Source organism: Mesocricetus auratus, unplaced genomic scaffold, assembly GCF_017639785.1.
Source record: "Mesocricetus auratus isolate SY011 unplaced genomic scaffold, BCM_Maur_2.0 Super-Scaffold_6730, whole genome shotgun sequence".
Lineage (NCBI taxonomy): Eukaryota > Metazoa > Chordata > Mammalia > Rodentia > Cricetidae > Mesocricetus > Mesocricetus auratus.
The window spans coordinates 114561707-114580462 of NW_024429184.1; the positions used below are offsets into that span (position 1 = coordinate 114561707).

Sequence of the window (18756 nt, forward strand, 5' to 3'; positions counted from 1 at the left end):
AGGTGTTTCAACAACTGAAACAGCTAAGATGATGCAGCTTTACAGACCACGAAAATAAGGACTTATACAGGTTTCTGAGTTTTGTCATGATCCCCATGGTATGAACAGCGCCCCCTTCCAGCACGAAGCAGTTTGGAATGAGTGATGTCCTAATTCCCATCTTGTTTATGAACCTTTGTTTTCATCTAAATGGGATTGTTTATAATTGGCTAATGATCATAGTCAATCTCTTTAATGGTAAAAAGGGGAATTATGGTATGGGTATGGTTTTTCATTTATTGATACAAATTCAAGGTCAATTTTGTGATGTGTATATTTCTCCTCTTGATTAAGTATTGTGCTTATACTGATCTTTTAAAACGTAATGCATAATTGAATGCATACTATAGATTGTTACTTATAATAGAATTTATAGTTAGGTAAGTTAGGTTTTCTAGATATATAGAGATGTATTTGAGACAGATAGTCTTCAAACCTTTCAAAGATCTTCAGAAAATGGCATTTAAAATGGTTTAGGGCTTTTCTTGACAATGAGAAATGTCTGCTCCTGGCAGCACCAATTACATCTGAGAGGAAGATGGGCATCGACTCCTGGCTGGAGTCTAAGAAAAGCATAGAGGGTGTGGAGCTCTGGGCTCGGGCTGAGCTAGTGTGTGCGCTTCTGCTGCTGGACTTCAAACACACTTTGAATCCGTTGCAAAGGTGCTGTGAATATAAATACAACTATCTCAGAATTTACCGTTTGACAAACATGTTCAGGCTCTCATCTCTGTGCTTTATCTTGCCTAGAAATCCCGGTAGGCTTGCAACCATGGAAACAGAGCCTAAAATCCACAGCAAGTCCAGCCACAGCTGCCCTAGACCCTAGACAGCAATCTTCAGGCACTGGGTGAATGTGTACACAGCTTCCTCAGCGCTGCAGGTGCTCTAGATCCAGCCTTTCTGCCTTCAGATCTTGGCTCTGTCACTTGCCAGGTGCATAGCCACAGGCTATGTGCTTGTTCCTGCTGTGGAACTGAGTGTCTCAGGGGCTCTTTGTGAGTCTGGAGGCCAGAACCTCACACAAAGGAAGTGCTCAGCAAACATCGGTAGTGAGTCTTGCTTAACAAGTCTTGTGCTTTAATCCCTACACAGTGCAATCCCTTCAGAAGGGAGAAAAGCATGGCTTCTATCTACCTCCATGGCTTAGTCACATGAGTTAACGTGGAGAAAGCTGGGAAGTACCCCTACCAGCAAGATGTGAGATCTGTCTTGGAATAGGAACCACAACCCTAACCTGACTTCCTATATCTGTAGCAAGGCCAGCTAGATACTCTGGTACTGAGAAAGATGCTGTCCCTCTGCAGCCAGTCCTGTGCAAACTCCCCCATAGTCCACATTGAGGCAGTCCATACCAACATGGGGTCTTCTTCACCTTTCTTGGATTCCACAGGTGCAGGCTGTTGCTCTCTATTGAGGAAGAGTCACCCAGCCCTTCCATCCTGAGTTCCCACGCTTTGCATTCTTCTGTGTAATTGTCAGTTAAGAGCAGTATTGCTTGCTGGTACTGGAGACAGGGGGCACGACAGGCCCCACAGTGCTGTGTGAGGAAACCACCAGCCCCAACCAGAGGCGTATCACAAACATGGGAGGCAGGATGATCGCCATCTTGACTGCAGATTCTACTGAAAGCGGTGGGACAGGTAAACAGTCCAGGGTTAACTACTTGGGCGATTTTAGTGGGCTCTGGGGTGTAGCCTGTCAGCTAGTCCTGGGAGGACTAAGGCAGCAGCATGTTGTTTCATCAGCTATAAGAGCCCTAACAGAGGGCCATGGCTCAGCATTTATGTCCACATCAAAGGCATGCTCTTGGCGGGGTCTCTTGCTCTGTTAGAATTGGCTAGCTTTGTGACAAATCATCTCTCACAAGCCAGAAAGTAATTTTTAATATGTCAAACTGTTATGATACATACATAGAAAAATTTTAAATGTTCACAGTACACCCCAGAGTCTAGACTCAGCTTGGAGGTATACTGTTTCCAATCATGGCTCAATCCATAGTGTGTCTTACTTTGTATACATTTCTTTGAGTTCAAATGGATTCTTATTGAGGTCATTGTAGAAGCATGGGGATGATGACCATATAGCCTGCACGTGACCGGGAACAATCGCTATTTTATGGAGTTCTATTTTGTCTCTATAATGTGAGTATGGTGAGTGGAAATAAGTCATTCTCATTAAGTCACAATGAGTGAGCCTCTCTGGCACACCATCTACTTATCATGGCATCCCTATGACTTTCTAGTTCCTTATGGCGTTTCCTTTTCAGAGTGAGGACAGAATTTTTTTCAACTAGAGTTTATAAACTTGATACGAAAAGTGGTAGGTTTTGGAGATTTTGGTGAAAAACTATTTGGAAGAAACTGACAGATTTTCCCTGGCATTTCCTGCTAACCTCTTGGTTTGCAACCACATTGACCCATTGGCGCTAAGAGAGAGACAGCGCTAGGAAGAAGACAGATAGCAAACGCTTTGTATGAACATTAAAAAGATTGCTTTGACATTTCAATTTTTAAAACCACAGCCTTTCTGTTTCTAGTGGTAGGAAGAGTTAGGGAAGAGAAAAGCCTAAACACATGGGAGAAAACCTTCCTACTCTCTCAGACTAGGTGTTCGCTGAATTAGGAATCCTTGAGGAGAGTCAGGAAAGGAAAGCAGCTTAGTCGGTGGCACAGGTCTGAGAAAACCTCTCTCTCCTGCCATACCAGGTCTAGGTAGATGTAAGTCTGTGCAGGGAACAAAGGCTTGGAAGACCTAAGACAAAAGGACACCTCTGACCAGCTTCTGGTTGTGTACTAGGTAAATGTCTGCTAGACATTACCATATGATTTTTCCAGGAAGATGGACTCAGGGAAGTCAAGGATAAAGATCTAGGAATGTCTTGAGAAGAACAAGACGTTCTCCCACTGTTGTTGCCTTCCTATATGTCCCCTAAAGCTAATGTACTGTGGACCGAGGAGCAGTTGATGGTACTGCTGGGAGGTGGGGCTTAGAAAAAGGAAGTGAGGTCACTGAGGGTATGTCCTTGTAAGGAAGTGATGTCATTGAGGGTATGTCCTTGAAAGGGATAATGGGACTCCAGCCTTTCCTCTGTTTCTCTTTAGTTTATAGCCATCATGAGACACAAAGGTTTCTGCCATTTGCAGTCTGCTGAGATATTTGCCTTGGCAAATGACCAGAGTCAGTGGGGCCAAGTAACATCAACTGAGATCTCTCGAAACTGACAGAAAAGGAAGTCTTTTCTCATTGTAACTGGATTCATCCTTATATAAAAGGATTCTCTGTGTGTGTGTGTGTGTGTATTAAAACCCATTAACTCTCTTTAAAAGTTTTTTAAATATGTAAAATTAATAAGACTACAAAGACAGACAATTATAGCAAAATGTGCTACCAAAATTTTGTATTATTTATTTTAAAACAGGTTCATGATGCAGTAACAAATATGTTTTTCCTTATGCATTAAATTACCAGTAAATAATACCAAAGTAACTATGAGAATAAATAAAATTTGAGATAGCTACAATAAGTAATGCAATATGAAAACATTTTATTTATTTTGATTAAAAAGTCATAGACTCTGTTAATACTGACACATGATTGCACCTCCCCCTACCAAGTCCCTCCAAATCTTTTCCTGGCTATTGATGGGCCCAACCTTGTGCAGATCCAGTGAAGTCATCTGTCTTCTGTAATTATTCAGTTCATGATCACAATGGATATAGATTTCCAAGAAGATGGCATTTTGAAGCCCCCCTCTCTTTGATTTGTATATATTATATATTAGTCCTCAGTCAGATATATACTTGGGAAAAGTTTTCACTAAGTAGAATACTTCTTCATTCAACTGAATGTTCAGAAATTTCTTCAGTTTAATGAGATTCCATCTGCCAATTATTGGTGTTATTTTTTTGAGCAGCTGGAGACCTATTTAGAAAGTCCTAACCTATTCCTAAAAATTCCCCCCAAATAGTGGGAACACTTGGGAACACTTCCAATGTCCGTCTATGAGTTCCGCATTACTCTAATACCCTAACCAGATAAAGATACAACAAAAAGTAGAACCACAAATCAGCATCCTTAATAAACATACATGTAAAAATAATCAGCAAAATACTTAACAAGTAAAACACTGTCAGGGTTTCTATCAGTTGATAAATCACCTTGTCCAAATCAGTTTATAAGAGAAAGGGGTTATTTGGGGCTTACAGTTCTAGAGGGTTAGGATCCATGATGGCCACAGTAGGTGGCAGATGTGGCAACTGGAGCTAGAAGATGAGAGCTGAGGACTCACATCTCAACCCCATGCAGGAAGGAGAGAGAGAGAGAGAGACAGAGACAGAGACAGAGACAGAGACAGAGACAGAGAGACAGAGAGAGAGAGAGATAGCAGGAGTTTTTTAAAGACCCATCCCATGGCATAGTATCTCCAGCAAGGTCACAACTTTCTGAGCCTGTCCAAACACCATCACCAACTAGAGACCAATTATTCAAATGCCCCAAAATAGGGGAGACATCTCATTTCAAACAACACATGCACGCGCACACGCACACACACATGGATCATGCACCATGATTGAGTTTGCTTTATCCAAAATATACAGGGATATATGCAAATGGTGGAAACCTGCATACCTCATGATAGTTAGAAACCAAAGAGAAACAGAGGAAAGGCTAGAGTCCCATTATCCCTTTCAAATGCATGCCCTCACTTCCTTTTTCTAAGCCCCACTTCCCAGTAATGCCATAAGCTGCATATATTGCATTGATAAGTGTAAGTAATACTATAAATGGACCTAAAGACAAAAATCACATGGCTTTTCAATAAACAAAGAAAAGGCTGCTTTATAAAAAAATCTAACATCACTTAATGATAAAATTCCTAAAGAAATGTGACTTGAGGAAACACAACTCAAAATAATGAAGACTGTGTGTGACTGGCCCATATTCAATATCATGCTAGATAAGGAAATGTTTTAAGTAATCCATTAAAATCAGGAAGATGATAAGTGTAGTTGTTTCTATGAGAATGCCCCCATAGACTCATATGCTTGAATACTTAGTCCCCAGGAGGTGAAACTGTTTGGGAAGGATTAGGATGTGTGGCATCACCGGGAACAGTGTCATTCCCACTGTGCGCTCTCCCTGTCTCCAGCTTGTGGATAAAGCTGTGACCTCTCAGTTGTTTCTGTTGCCATGCAGTTGTCCTGTAATTGAGTGCTCTTGTCATTTGAGGCCATAAGTCCAATTAAACACTTTCTTTTATAAGTTGCCTTTTTCATGGTGATTTGTCATAACAGTATAAAAGTAGCTAAAGCAAAAGAGGTGTGTACATTCTTTTCATCTTATTGAATATGGAGTTCAGTGTCCTAAATAGACCAATGACACAAGACATGGAAATAAATGAATGCAAATATTAAAAGGTCCAAAGCATTTCTGTTGTAGATGATATGAGTCTATGCATATAAGACCCTAAAGATTCCACCAAAAGACACTTGGAACTAGCAAACATGTTCAGAAAAGTGGTGGGATACAAAATTAACATGCAAAATTCAGTAGCCTTTTAATAAATAAATGACAAAAACACTATAAACAAGTCAGGGGAAACAATTTCAATTACAGTTGCCTCAGATAAACAAATGAACAAACACAAATAAAAATAAATAAATAAATAAATAACTCTGGAGTAAACTTAACCAATGAGGTGAAGATCTATAAAATGAAATTTTTAAAACTGTGAAGAGAGAAATTGAGGAAAACAGTAGAAAGTGGAAAAATCTCCCATGCTTGTGGACTGATAGAATTAATAAAATGAAATGGCAATCCTACTAAAACAAGTTTATAGATCAATGGAATAGAATGTAAGATCTAGACTTAAGCCAACACAATTACTGTCACTTAATTTTTGACAAAGACACTATCTTAGTTAGGGTTTCTATTGTTTCAATGAAACACCACTACCAAAAGCAACTTGGAGAGGAAAGGGTTTATTTGTCTTACACTACCATGTCATTATTTGTCATTGATGGAAGTCAGGACAGGAACTCAAACACTTGGAGTTGATGCAGAGGGCATTGAGGAATGCTGCTTACTGGCTGGACCCTCCCCCATCAATCACTAATTAAGAAAATGCCTACATCTTATGGAGGCATTATCTTAATTAAGGTTCCCTCCTTTCAGGTGACTTTAGCTTTTGTTAAGTTGACATAAAAATGTCTAGCACAGACACTAAAAATATACACTGAAGGAAAGAGCATCTTCAACAAATAGTGTTTAGAAAACTGATGTCTGTATGTAAAAGAATGGAACATGACCCATATCTCTTACCATGCAAAAAATTTTGGAAATTCTGAAAAGCTAAAAGGTGTATATTATGCTATAGCATATAGGACCTGCATTGTTGAGAAAAAAGAACTCTTGAGTCTTGCAAGCTAGAGAAGCTTCTTAAAGATCATCTATGCCTTTACTTCCAGCACTTAGGAGGAGTTCCAGGGCAGCCTAGTTTTGTAGAGACTCTGACTCAAAACAAAAACAAAAAAAATTCATCTGTTATGCTCCTTGATGCCTTTATCAGAGCAACATTTGGGGAAAGGAGAGGGGGAAGGCAGTGTATTGACCTTTCAAAGGGAAGAACCATGAGTAATGGCAGCTGTTATTATTATTACTATACAAAGCTTCCCTCTTATATTCTAATATTTACCTTAGTAGACTTTAAAAAAACTAATGTATCTTTCCAAGGGCTTGGGTATGAATTAAATAAGAATGAAACAAAAGTATTTACAATGTATAGTTTGATAGTCAAGAAGCAATCAAGAATTGTATTAATATTAATTAATTAATATGGAAGATAGTCAATACTAGTTTTAATATGCTTACTAATATTTAAGAAGCCAATAAGGCAAAGTTAGACATTAGAGTCCTGTAAACAATACTCAAAAATACTTATTTTCCAAGAGTTCACTGACTTGGGATTATTGTCTTGGGAAGGGAGTCTTTCCTCATTTCCTTAGAGTTAGCTGTGTGTGTCTCTTTCCTCCAGAGGTTTACGGAGCTGAGAGAGATAGTGAAACCAGCTGGAGCTTTCCAGATGATGTGCCTCTTATGCAAGATAACTCACATGGACGAAACAGAAGTGTGGAGTTGGTATGCTTCTCACAATTGACTTGATGTGCATCAAAGCAAATGTACCAGGCCCAGCCTTCTCGTTACAAATGTCAGTGGTTTACGTGAGGTGGGTGGAGGAAGACAGGGATCAAGGCATAAACTCACAGCAACATGCTGTGTATATCTTGCCTGGGTGTACAGCTTTGCCTGCCAGTCATTTCCATACCACATCTCTAGACATTGCTCAGTGTATTTTACTCTGTCCCAGCTGGTTGATCCAAGGGAGCCTGGGGACCTTGGCCAATCAGAGCATTTGTGCCAGGAGTTTTGGAACTGGGTTCTAGATAGTAAAGTCATTCTTTCTTACAGGCAGATGACGCAATGAGCCATAAAGCTTTATGCAGTGTGACTGCCGTACTCTTGCTATGTGCACAGGAGGTGAGGAAAGGAGTGGAGAGAGGCTCTCCAACTACAAGTGATCCAGCTCCAGCCAAACTCAGGGGCATCCTCAGCTTGGGTGCTGAGGGTCATGCTGGGCCATATAATTGACACAAATGATTCCAGACTAGGGCTAAGTCAAGGGTAAATTCGTTCAGTACAGGAAGGCCATCTAGGCTGGTCACATGGTCGGTTGACATACAGAATGTACTGAACAAAGTTTGGAGATTCCATTAAGTAACAAGAAGCCAACACTTCCAGCTACTGGTACGGCCCCAGAGGGAGCAAAATGAAGCAAACAAACCAATTTAATGAGTGAGAGCCTAGCTTTATAAGAGGCCCATTATACTTGCCAGTGAATCTCTCTTTTCCCTGAAGAAACAAATTGGAGGAATGTGAGGGGGTAAGAAGATGAGCGCTCAGTGAAGGATCATTTTCATATTGCCTTGAAGTTGGAGGAGGCTGACTGTAGCTTTGCAAGCCCACATCCTTCTAGTTCCTGTTTAGAGGTACCTGAATCATAGATGCCTCTCACTGCACAAAACTGTATAGCAGTCGGACTCCAGAATTTATCATCTGCATAAATATGGATGGGTTCATTTCCTTCATCACTGTCATCTTTTATGTGAACATACTGCCTGTGCACTCTGCACAGGCTTTGCTGGGAAACTAAGCACCCTAATTTAGCAGCTGGAACTCACTAGACTTAAATTTAAGAAAACAGTCTGGAAGCAAAGTGGAAAAATTGGCTCTCCCATCTTTGAATGCAAAGGGTGCATTGTCTGCCTATCCTTTGGGACTTGTTCACTCTGCAACCATCTCTAATGTGTATTGTGAGCATACTGCTTGTCACGTACTGTTGTAACCAATTTGCATGTAGAAGACATTTTGTTTCTCACAGTTTTCTAATAGGTAGTTCTGTTCTGTGCATTTACAGGTTTGCATGATGGGATTCATTTACCAAAGTAAAAGTAGTATTTGGACTCAGCTAGTGACAACTTAAAGCACCCAACAACTGGGCTATGTTAACAGGGGTTATGCACATACCTGTATACATGTTCCTGGCACTTAGGATGGTATGGCAAGCGAAACTGCACCACCGCCTTCTTCCACTGAGCTCCTTGTCTAGTGGGGAGACGGACACGCTTATAAGATGGAAGAAGAAATAGGTACTGGCTAGGGGGTTGGTAAAGGACTTCCTGATGAAGAGACACATGTGTGAAATAATAATTAGGAACTGGCTAGACAAGACAGAGGAGGGCAAAGAAAAATGGGCAGACCCAGGGAAGAGCATCCACAGGTTCCGAGGTGGGAGTTTCCAGGTAGTCATAGATGGTTGTGGTACAGAAAGCTGAGCAGGTCATAGAGCACCAAGAGTGAGCCTAAGAGACAGGAAAACAACATCTCACTGGGAAGAGTTCGTTTCCGGATCTAGGAATAGGATGAGAAGTCCAGACTTTGCTGTCAGCATTTCACAGTAACCTGGGCAAATTGCCATGAATAAGAACTTGTGAGCCTGATGACAATTTCTACCACTCAGAGAAAAGTTTATGAACAGAGGCCAAGAGAAATAGTGAAGGCTTCAGATTATTCTTCATTTTGTGACCTGCAGCATCTGCAAGGATATGAAGACATGGACCACCACCTTATAAGTAGTTTCTTGTCCCAGAAAGTATACGTGGTCACATGTAACAATGGGCTGCTACCCAGTATCTCTTCATCTCCAGCCCAGTGTGTAGACTTTCAGCAGACTGTGTTGTTAGAGCCACAGGCACCTTTCTTTTCATCCTGTCCCAAAAGGACAGAATCCTCTTTAGAATCAGCCTGTATCTAACATTTCACAATGGAAAAACTACAAATATGTACTGTACTTTATCCCCAATGCTGAGTGTGCCAAATTGTTTAAATTTGATATAGGATTGAGTATCTCAAATAAATAAACAAGCAAAAAACAAAAACAAACACAAAACAAAACCCGAAGCCTCCTTACAGATGTGGGTATTAAGACCAGAAGGACTGGCTGAGACAGAAAGCCTTCCCTGCTACACTTAAAAGAGCTGAAGCAGTGAAGAAGCCTTTGTTTGGAGAGTAGGGTAAAGCTCACAATTTCCCTCCTGTGGTTTCTATGGTAGTGAACTCACAGCTCATGGGCTCTTGTTTTCCTCAAATGTTTCCATGTCCACAGACTCAGCTAATTAGACTAAGGACACTGTAGGCTGACATACACACACACACACACACACAGAGAGAGAGAGAGAGAGAGAGAGAGAGAGAGAGAGAGAGAGAGAGAGAGAGAGAGAGAGAGAGAGCGCACCATCTCTCTTCCACCTGACAGTTTCATCCAGGTGGAGGCAGCTCTGCATCTGTAGCACTTCTAAGCTCCTCCATTCAGTTTTCCCACCAGCTGGCTCAGCTTCCTTGGCTCAGAGATCTCCTCTACTTCCGTGTGCTCTCCCGAAGGAAGCACTGGCTACACCTGGCACTCTGCCATACCCATTGTGGGAACATTCTGCTACCACACATTAAGTCATCTGCACTCTTGTTGAATTAGTACATGCTACTTGACCATCTCCCATTCTATAATCAAGTGTTTTAAAATCTGACTTGGACAAAGGATGTTTGGGGTTCTTGAATCTCTCCACGGATCCTTAGCATGACTCAGCTATTAGTTCTGAACTCTTGGGCCTGAGGGATGTCTCAAATAAAAGGATTTATGGCTCTTTTACAGATACTAGCCAGTTATGAAGGTTGACAATTCCCAAAATCAAGGCTAGATAGAAGTTAGAAAATATCACTCAGATAATTCTTTATAACACAAATTTGAGAAAGGAAGGATGAGTTGTTTACACTGAAACTACATGAGGGATGAGATTAGGTGAAGCAAGGAAAGCCTTAGGCTAGGCGTACAGCCCTCAAAGAGAGCTGTTTTTCTTTGCAATATTGGAACTCCAACCCAGAGAGCTTCACATGCTAAAAACGTGCTCAGCCTTGAGAAATAATTTTCTACCTTTTTTTTCTGTATCTGGATATGATGGGGTTTTTGTTAAAGTTTTAGCATACATTGGAGACTATAAAAAAGAATGGAACAGGGGACATAAGTCAGACACAGAGAGGCAAGTACCACATTATGTTTGAATGTACAAATCTGGGAAGGTGATCCAAAGACAGAAGACAGAGTACTGAGGAAACAGACTAGTTCTTGCAGGAGGCACAATAGGTGTTGGGATGACAGGATAGTGGGCAGGGTGGCTACGATCATTTCATGATATCAGTGCAGATGGGAATGTCATAACAAACCCATTCGTTTGTGCAATTAATGTGATTGATTATAACAAATAAAGTTCATAGCATTTCTTTATTGGAGAGCATCAATAATAGGAGCATGACTTGAAAGCAGAAGGGGAGCTATTAGGAGCTAGGATGGGAGGTTCCTATTACAAAGAGGATCTTTGAAGAAAGAAGGGTAAGCACTACAAAGTGCAATGTGTGCTTGCATGGAGGTGGCATAATGACGTTCAGTAATTTGTGCAGTCCATGGATGTAATGTAGGGGGCTGCAGAGATGGCTCAGTGTTTAAGAGAACATGTGTTCTCTCATGCTCCCGAGTTTAATTATCAGCAACCACATTGAGAGGCTCACACTGCCTATAACTCTAGCTCCAGGGGGCTTCCCTTGGCGCTGCACTCATACGCACATGCATCCTCCCTCTATATACAAACATACATATAATTAACAATACATTGAACAGTTAAGAATAAGGAAAAGGAAAGAATGCGAGCGGGTCTTCTCACTTGCAGCACAGCTGTTTAACATCCCCATCTCTCCCCTCAATGCTCCGACCACTATAACCAAATCCAGAAAGGCTCAGAAGCTTTCTCTCACCAAGGACAATCAGAATGCCTGCTGTGGAGGTGTTGAATCAGGGCAGAAAGGATAGATAGATTAAGTCTACTGGGCACAAACATGCCCAGTTAGAATTTGCAGGCAGCAAAGCCCAGCATGCCATGTGGACCCAGGTCCAGAGAAAAAAGTTCTGATGAGAAAGGTCCAGGAGAGATGGGAGCTGAGCATGCTGGGAAGCAGAGGTGAGGACGGTCAGCACGTCTGACTCCTAGCCCTCCCTGATGCCAGACAGGACCAACAACACCAGGGGATAAATAAAACCCCGAAGAGCAAGATGATGTGGACGTTCAGGCAGTTAGAGTTGATTTCTGTGGAATCCCCCCAAGAGGCTCCTAACGCTATTAGCAAAATCTTCCCAAGATGCTCCAAGGAAAACAATGAAAACATAAGCTCATTTCTGAAACACCTGGAAACTGTTTACATTTTCATGGGGTGACTATGCGAGCATGAGATTCATTATAATGCATTGCATAATGGATGCCAATAGAGGCTGATGATGGACTTCGGAATGGTTTCAAGTTTTGAAAGTGTGCTACCTGTTTCGTTTCAAAATCAAGAAGACAGAGCTCAGGCAGTCTGGAAGATAAGGTCTGGTTTGTGACACCAGTGACATAACAGCCAAAATGCTAATGATCATTGTCTCATGGTTTGCCAAATGCTTTATTCTCCATTTACTCGCACTCCCATGGCCTAGGTAAGAAGAGTCTGTTGCCCCTGTTAGCTTCCCCTCACATAGGAGGAGGAAGTCAAGTGTTAGAGAGGCTAAGCCACTCCTCCAAGTCAACAAAACTGCACTGCGCAGTGAAACTACTAAGACTGGACTCAAAGCCTCTGACCTGGAATCTCAAGTCTCTTCATCAAAACCCAATGCTGAGGAAAACATTCAAAGAGATACAAAGAACCATGAGTCTGGGTGAAAGTGACTTCACAGATACAACTCATCTTATTGAAGAACAAGGACTTTGTGTCCTTGGAGGACAGAGCTGAATGGTATCAGCACAAAGACAAGATCCATTTTGCTACAGCTAGTTCCTTCCCTCACTGTCCCTCAGGAACCACAGATGCTATTCTGATGTCACAGGGCTTAGAGGAGTGCCTGGCATATCATGGACTGCAGCAAATGTTGGCTGAGTGAATGAATAAAGAAGCCACTGAATGAGGTGAAGAGAACAAATCTACTAGTTGGGCCTGCCTTATGATCAAAGCACATGTGTGAATTGTCCAATGGAAGTGGTTCCACTAAAACCTGAGGGATTATCATCTTGGAATCTTAACCTTCATAGCAATAGTCTCAGGCTTTGGGAGAACCATGAAAACACAGGCATTTGATGAAGATTTTGTGTACTACAGGCATTTTCTTTGGAAATAGAGCACTGGATGTCAGAGCCTCAAAGGGATGGCTGGGCCAAAGGTTACATACAAATAACGGTGTTAATACCTTAGGGGAAGCAAACACAGCTGAAGAAAAGTCTCCCTTTTGTGACCTAAGAGGCACAATGCTAGTATGTTTTTTCACTTAGAACTGATATGAATTGACTGTTCCCCTCCAAAACTCTGAAACTACACTGGCATTTAAATGCCATTGTAATGGGATTGACAGGTGGGACCTTTAAGAAGTATTGAATGGCAGGTGTACAACTCTCATGAATGCATTAAGGCCTTTGTGGAGAAGTATTTTAAACATACCCTGACTCTTGCCCTGAGGTGCTTCCCTCTGTGTCAGGAGCTAGAAAGAAGTCTCCCCAGATGCCAACATCTTGACAGTGGACTTCCTACACTCCAGATTCAAGATGAGCCAAACAGATTTATATTCTTTAGAAATTTCCTAGTTAGTGCTATTCTGTTTTAGGAGGAGGAAACGAAGTCAGAAATCAAGCCGAGACTGTTAGACAAAGTCTATGAAAGAGAATGGGTATTCACGTCACATTTTGGGATGTACCTTCACAGGAGGAAGTTGGTGAGAAATTATTTTGGACCTTTGTGGAATAGAGAATGCCTATAGGCTAGATCATTTCTACCTTAGCTTTGGAATCTTGAGCCAAATTTATTCAATTTTAATTCCTTAAGCTTCATTTTTTCAACTTGTATTTAAAAATAAGCTTGAAGCACACGTATTTGGAAGTCTGTGAGATAATCTCTTTGAGGCAAAAGGTTGGAACTGATGATATCTGGAACTGCCTTTCATCTGTATGTTTATAACATCATCTAAATAACGTCAGTGAGAGAACACCACTGTGCTTGGGTTTCTATATGATGAATTACATCTTGTTGTTATGGTAACAAATGCACTAAATATAGCATGAAGGAAAAGGAAGTACAACATACAAAACAACATGAAATTGTTATGACAACTGTCATTTCACAAATAAGTAAATTAATGCTCATGGTTTTCTTTCTTCCTATAATGAGTTTCACAGTCTAGGCACAGATCTCATCTTCATCTCCATTCCAGTTACTACAGCAAACAGTGACAGTGGTGCTCTTAGACAAATCTCTCCCCACTTTGGGAAGAAAAGATCAATTAGACTGTATATCTTTCTATCCATCAATCTGTCTGTATACCATCCATCTACAGACAGAGTACATATTGGCACCAAAATGAATGCTTAGATGCAGACCTAGAAGAGCCTGGGTGGTGAGACACAGGAAAATTAACAAAATTATCCATACTACTGGTACTCATACTAAACGCTTTCATGTTTTATTGATGTATGGATTGCATACCATAAAATTTACTCCTGTAATGTGTCCAGTGGAGTGGGTATTAGTAGTTACTGCGTTGTACAGCCACCATCATGGCCCAGCTGTAGAAATTTTATTATCCTATCATGATACCCCATGGCCCTTAGAGGTCATGCTCCCCCTTTTGACATCTCCAACCCTACCTTAGTCTCCTGAAATCATTAATATACTTTGTGAATCTGTGAATTTAGGCATTATAAACTTCACATGAACAAAAGCATATTATTTATGGCCTTTTGTTCCAGGCCTCTTTTGCTTATCACATTTTCAGATTTCATCCATGTTCTAGCATGCATCAGTATTTTATTCCTACATAGTATTCCATTTGGTGAACACCCATCATTTTGCTTAACTATGATAAATATTGAGGCTGTTTTCACATTTTGATTATTATAAATAATGTGGTTAGAAGCATTCATGTGTAATGTTGTACATTGATAAACATTTTAAGATATTTTGAGTATCTCCTGGGACTCAAGTTGCAGTGTCACATGTTAGCACTCCCTTCAATACTGTGAACAACTGCTCTAATGTTTCTTACAGTGACCTCACCAATACACTTTCCCACTAGTAATGTAGGGTTGCTCTCGAGTTTCCTCATTCTCTCCAAGCCTTCTATCATTTTCTATTTTAACTGACCTATAGCCAAGAAGAAAGGATGTCTATGGTTTGAACATGGTTTATTTTCTCTGGAACTCATATGTATATTTGGTCCCCAGTGGAGTAGCACCAAGAGGAGACAGAGCCTTTAAGAAAGGCTGAGAGGATGCACTGGGGAACAGTTCTATGGTAGATCATTTGCTTTACATGTGTGAGACCTCTGCTTCAATTTTCCAGTATCACAAAATGACTGGGGCAAGGAGCTAGATTAGTAGGACAGTGCCTCCAGGTACTATGTTAATTCTTGTTTCTGGGTGAGGGATTGGTCACTGTGACTGCAAGTTGCTGTAAGGTGAGCTCCACCCCCACCGTTCTAGTCTCTTTGGAATTCACCCTCTTGTCTCCCACTGTGTCCTCTGCTCTAGCACTACACAAGGCCCATACTGAGTGCAGCCTCCTGCTCTTGGACTTCAGGCCTCAGAACTTTAAGCCGAAATAGATCTCTTTACTGTTAAGAATTACCCAGTTCCAGGAATTCCGTGATAGTGACAAAAGTGAACTAAAGCAAATGTCTTCATTCCTACTTGTCCCCCAGCTGTGCTCTCCTCCCTGTGCTTAATGCGCATGTCTTTGTGTTCACTAGAGAAATAGCTCTTCAAATCGTTTCCCCACTTTTAACCAGGTTTTCTTATTATTGTCATAAAACTTCTTTCGAATTTAGTTCCAACTCCCTTGGATACATAAAAGACATTTTTTTTTCATTTTGTTGGTGGTCTTTCTACTTTCTTTTTGTGAGCCTTTCTTGCTCTGAAATGGTCAATGAAATTTCTTTTACTTATTTTCTTTCATTTGTACTTTTGGTGTCGTATCTAAGAAACATTTGCTTACTCTTAGGTTATAAAAAATTTAATATGGGCATGAGAACTTAGATTAGTGGCAGAGAGCACTTGCTGCCCCTTCAGAAGACCTTTTTCCAGTTCCCAGCACCCACCTTGGACAGCTCATAACTGCCTGTAACTCCAGGTCTCCATGGACACTCATATACACTAATACACACACACACATACACACACACACACACACACACATACACACACGCAAATATCAACAAAGCTTTTATGAGTGATAAAAATTAGCATTGTATTTAATTATAAGATTTTGGGTTTTTTAGTTATGTACATGGTCTATTTTTCAGTTAATCTTGTTTTATGTGAGATAAAGGCCTAAATTAACTTTCATGAGATACCAGTTGTCCTTGCCATATGTGTTGAGGAAATTATTTTTGCTTAGTGTATTGTCTGACATCTTTGTCAAAAATCAGAGGAACATAAATGGAGGAATTAAGTATGGAGTTTCAGTTAGAGTTCATGAACAAAATCTGTCTCAGTTACTGTTGCTATGATAAAATCCTCCAGGAAAGCAAGTTGAGGTGAGGAATTTATTTTGTCTCACACTTTGAAAACTCAGTCTATCATAGTGGGAATGTCCTGGAGAAAGAAACTTGATGCAACTGGTTGTGTTGCATCCACACCCAGGAAGCTGAGAGAGAAGGATGTGCTCAGACAGTTTCCTCCTTTGTATGCATTTTGACACCCAAGCCAAGAATGGCCACATTCAGTCCACCCCACATCACTTAACCTCTGCCTCTGAGGAGAGCCTAGATCCTGTCAAGTCAACAACATTGACCTTTGTTAATCTCTTTGTCTGTCTAGTTTTAGGCCAGCACTAAACATTCCTTGTTATCATGGCATTATATTAGAGTCCTCTAAGCCTGTCTTCTATCCCAAGCTTAGATTTATTATTATGGCTCCCCTGCCATTTCCATATGAACTTTAGGATTAGCTCATCAATATCTGCAAAGTTGGAAAAGGATTATGTTAAATCTTAGATCCATGTAGTGATAAGTCCTGTCTTAAATATGTCATCCCAAACTGTGGATACTGACTGTTGATTCTCCCCAGTTTATTCAGATTTTATTTAATTTATTGGAACTGCATTTTGTAGCTTTTGTATGGACAATCCCTGCTTTTCTTTGTTAAATTTATTAAGAGGCATATTATTCCATTTGCCACAACATGTGGGAATTCTTAGTTTCATTTTGAAATTGCTCATTTCTAGCCTATATAAAGACAGTTGTAAGCTAACCCTAAACTTCACTGATCATTCAAGTGCCCTTTAATATATACAGTCATATCAACCAGGAGAAAAGATGTGGCTTTTTCCTTTCTAACTGCATCCTTCTACATGTCACTTATCTAATTGCCCTTCCCAGGTATACTTTCTAGTCTAATGCCACACACACACGGTTCAAAGAGACACCCTTATATTCTTTCTGCCTCTAACAGTCTGTGGTTGGCAATGATTTTTACAGATGCTTTAGTTGCTCTGAGGGAGTTCTCTTCCACTCGTTAGTTTATTGGATTGATAGCCAATCCTTATGTGTTTTATTTTTGTAAAATGAAAGTGTTATGTAATCTAGAAAAGTTTTATAAGTTTTCTCTGTGGCTTTGGAGGCTGTCGTGGAACTCAGAGTCGGCCAGGCTAGTCTCAGACTCACAGAGATCTGCCTGCCTCTACCCCCACCCCAAGTGCTAGAATTAAAGACATATGCCACCAACACCCAGCTGAAAAAATTTTGATAATGATTTATCATCTTCCTGGGTCAAAGTTGAATTTTTGAATAATGATGATCAAGGAAGCAAGCAAGGCTTTATTGAGAAGAAGAAAAACATCAGGGAGAGGGTCCTCCAAAATGTGCTGCCAAATACCATTCTTTAATATGCACAGACAACAGGATTATAAAATTAGTTTTAATAGTAGACCAAGGACTATTATGCTATAACATTTGGGAAATGGTGTAGTGATTATTTCTTCATAACTTGTAATTCAAGATAACTTTCTTTTCTTCTTTTTCATTTTCCAAATTTATCTAAGAAATATAATAGGTCCTGTTAATCTTTTGTTTTCTTTCAGGTGTGTAGGAGAAATGGGAGCTACCCACCACGATAGCCACAGGAGGACAAAAGGCCAAACTCAATGGTTCCAATCAGTTGTGGAATGATCTATGCCCAGTCTCACTTCTTAAAATATTGGACATAACATCAATGAGTTCCTGTGAAGCTGTACAGACTGGCCCTCTGAAAAGCGGTCTAGATGCTCTGTGCCCACAGACAGCACTTGGAGTTCTGATGTTGAGCCATATTTCTTAGAAGACGGGACACATTATTTTAATGTGCACAAAAGTGCAGAATTGGCATTTGTAACCCATGGTTTACTTGAATATGCTCTCCCCTGCAGTGAGAAAACCTTAATTTATTATGCATTCATCACATGTGCCTGTAGTTTTCTGGTTAGCTTATGTGTTACCTGATAGTGAATTCCATAAAGGAAAAAGACGATAGCCTATGAATCAATCCATTTTTTATGGCAGGCATATAAACAGATGATAATTTTAAAATGTGTAATGACCAAGGAGTCTGCTGATTTTTATATTATACAGTTAGCACCACCATATAATATGCATACAAGATGTCAAACATCTGGTCACATTAGAGCATCTGGATGAATGATTGAATATGTTTTCATCTTAATCGGGATGCTTTGGCATCAAGTAATCTAACCCTGAGGTTAGCCTGCAACACTCGGGGGCCCTCCTGCTTTTGTTCTCAGATGTGGTGAGATGCTGAGCTATCGCAGATGAGTGACGGCTACTCAGCATGTCATCCTAACTCCAGGGAATTTCCTCCAGCCAAGACTCCTTTGAAAGGTCTTCTCTTGTTCCAGATGTTGCATATATGACAAGATGTGTTGTAGCATGCTGTTGAAAGCATAGTCAGAAGAAAAGTCAGAGGAGGGAAATGGTAACAAAGCCAGCATTCCTTCATAGAACCAGAGGCCCTGGACAGCTGTCTAGGTATTAATATAATTTGATGT

General features: G+C 40.6%; 1 long non-coding RNA gene across 2 annotated transcripts; it reads left to right on the top strand.

The window, feature by feature from the left end:
- The first annotated feature begins 477 nt into the window (after positions 1 to 477).
- LOC110340742 lies at positions 478 to 18284 on the top strand. 2 transcript variants are annotated; one of them, XR_005875762.1, is made up of 4 exons: positions 478 to 702; positions 790 to 1682; positions 7076 to 7179; positions 17797 to 18284. It is a non-coding gene; the product is annotated as an uncharacterized LOC110340742 (long non-coding RNA). The 2 variants fall into 2 exon arrangements; XR_002382544.2 differs by having other exon boundaries at positions 478 to 1682.
- The last annotated feature ends 472 nt before the right edge of the window (positions 18285 to 18756 follow it).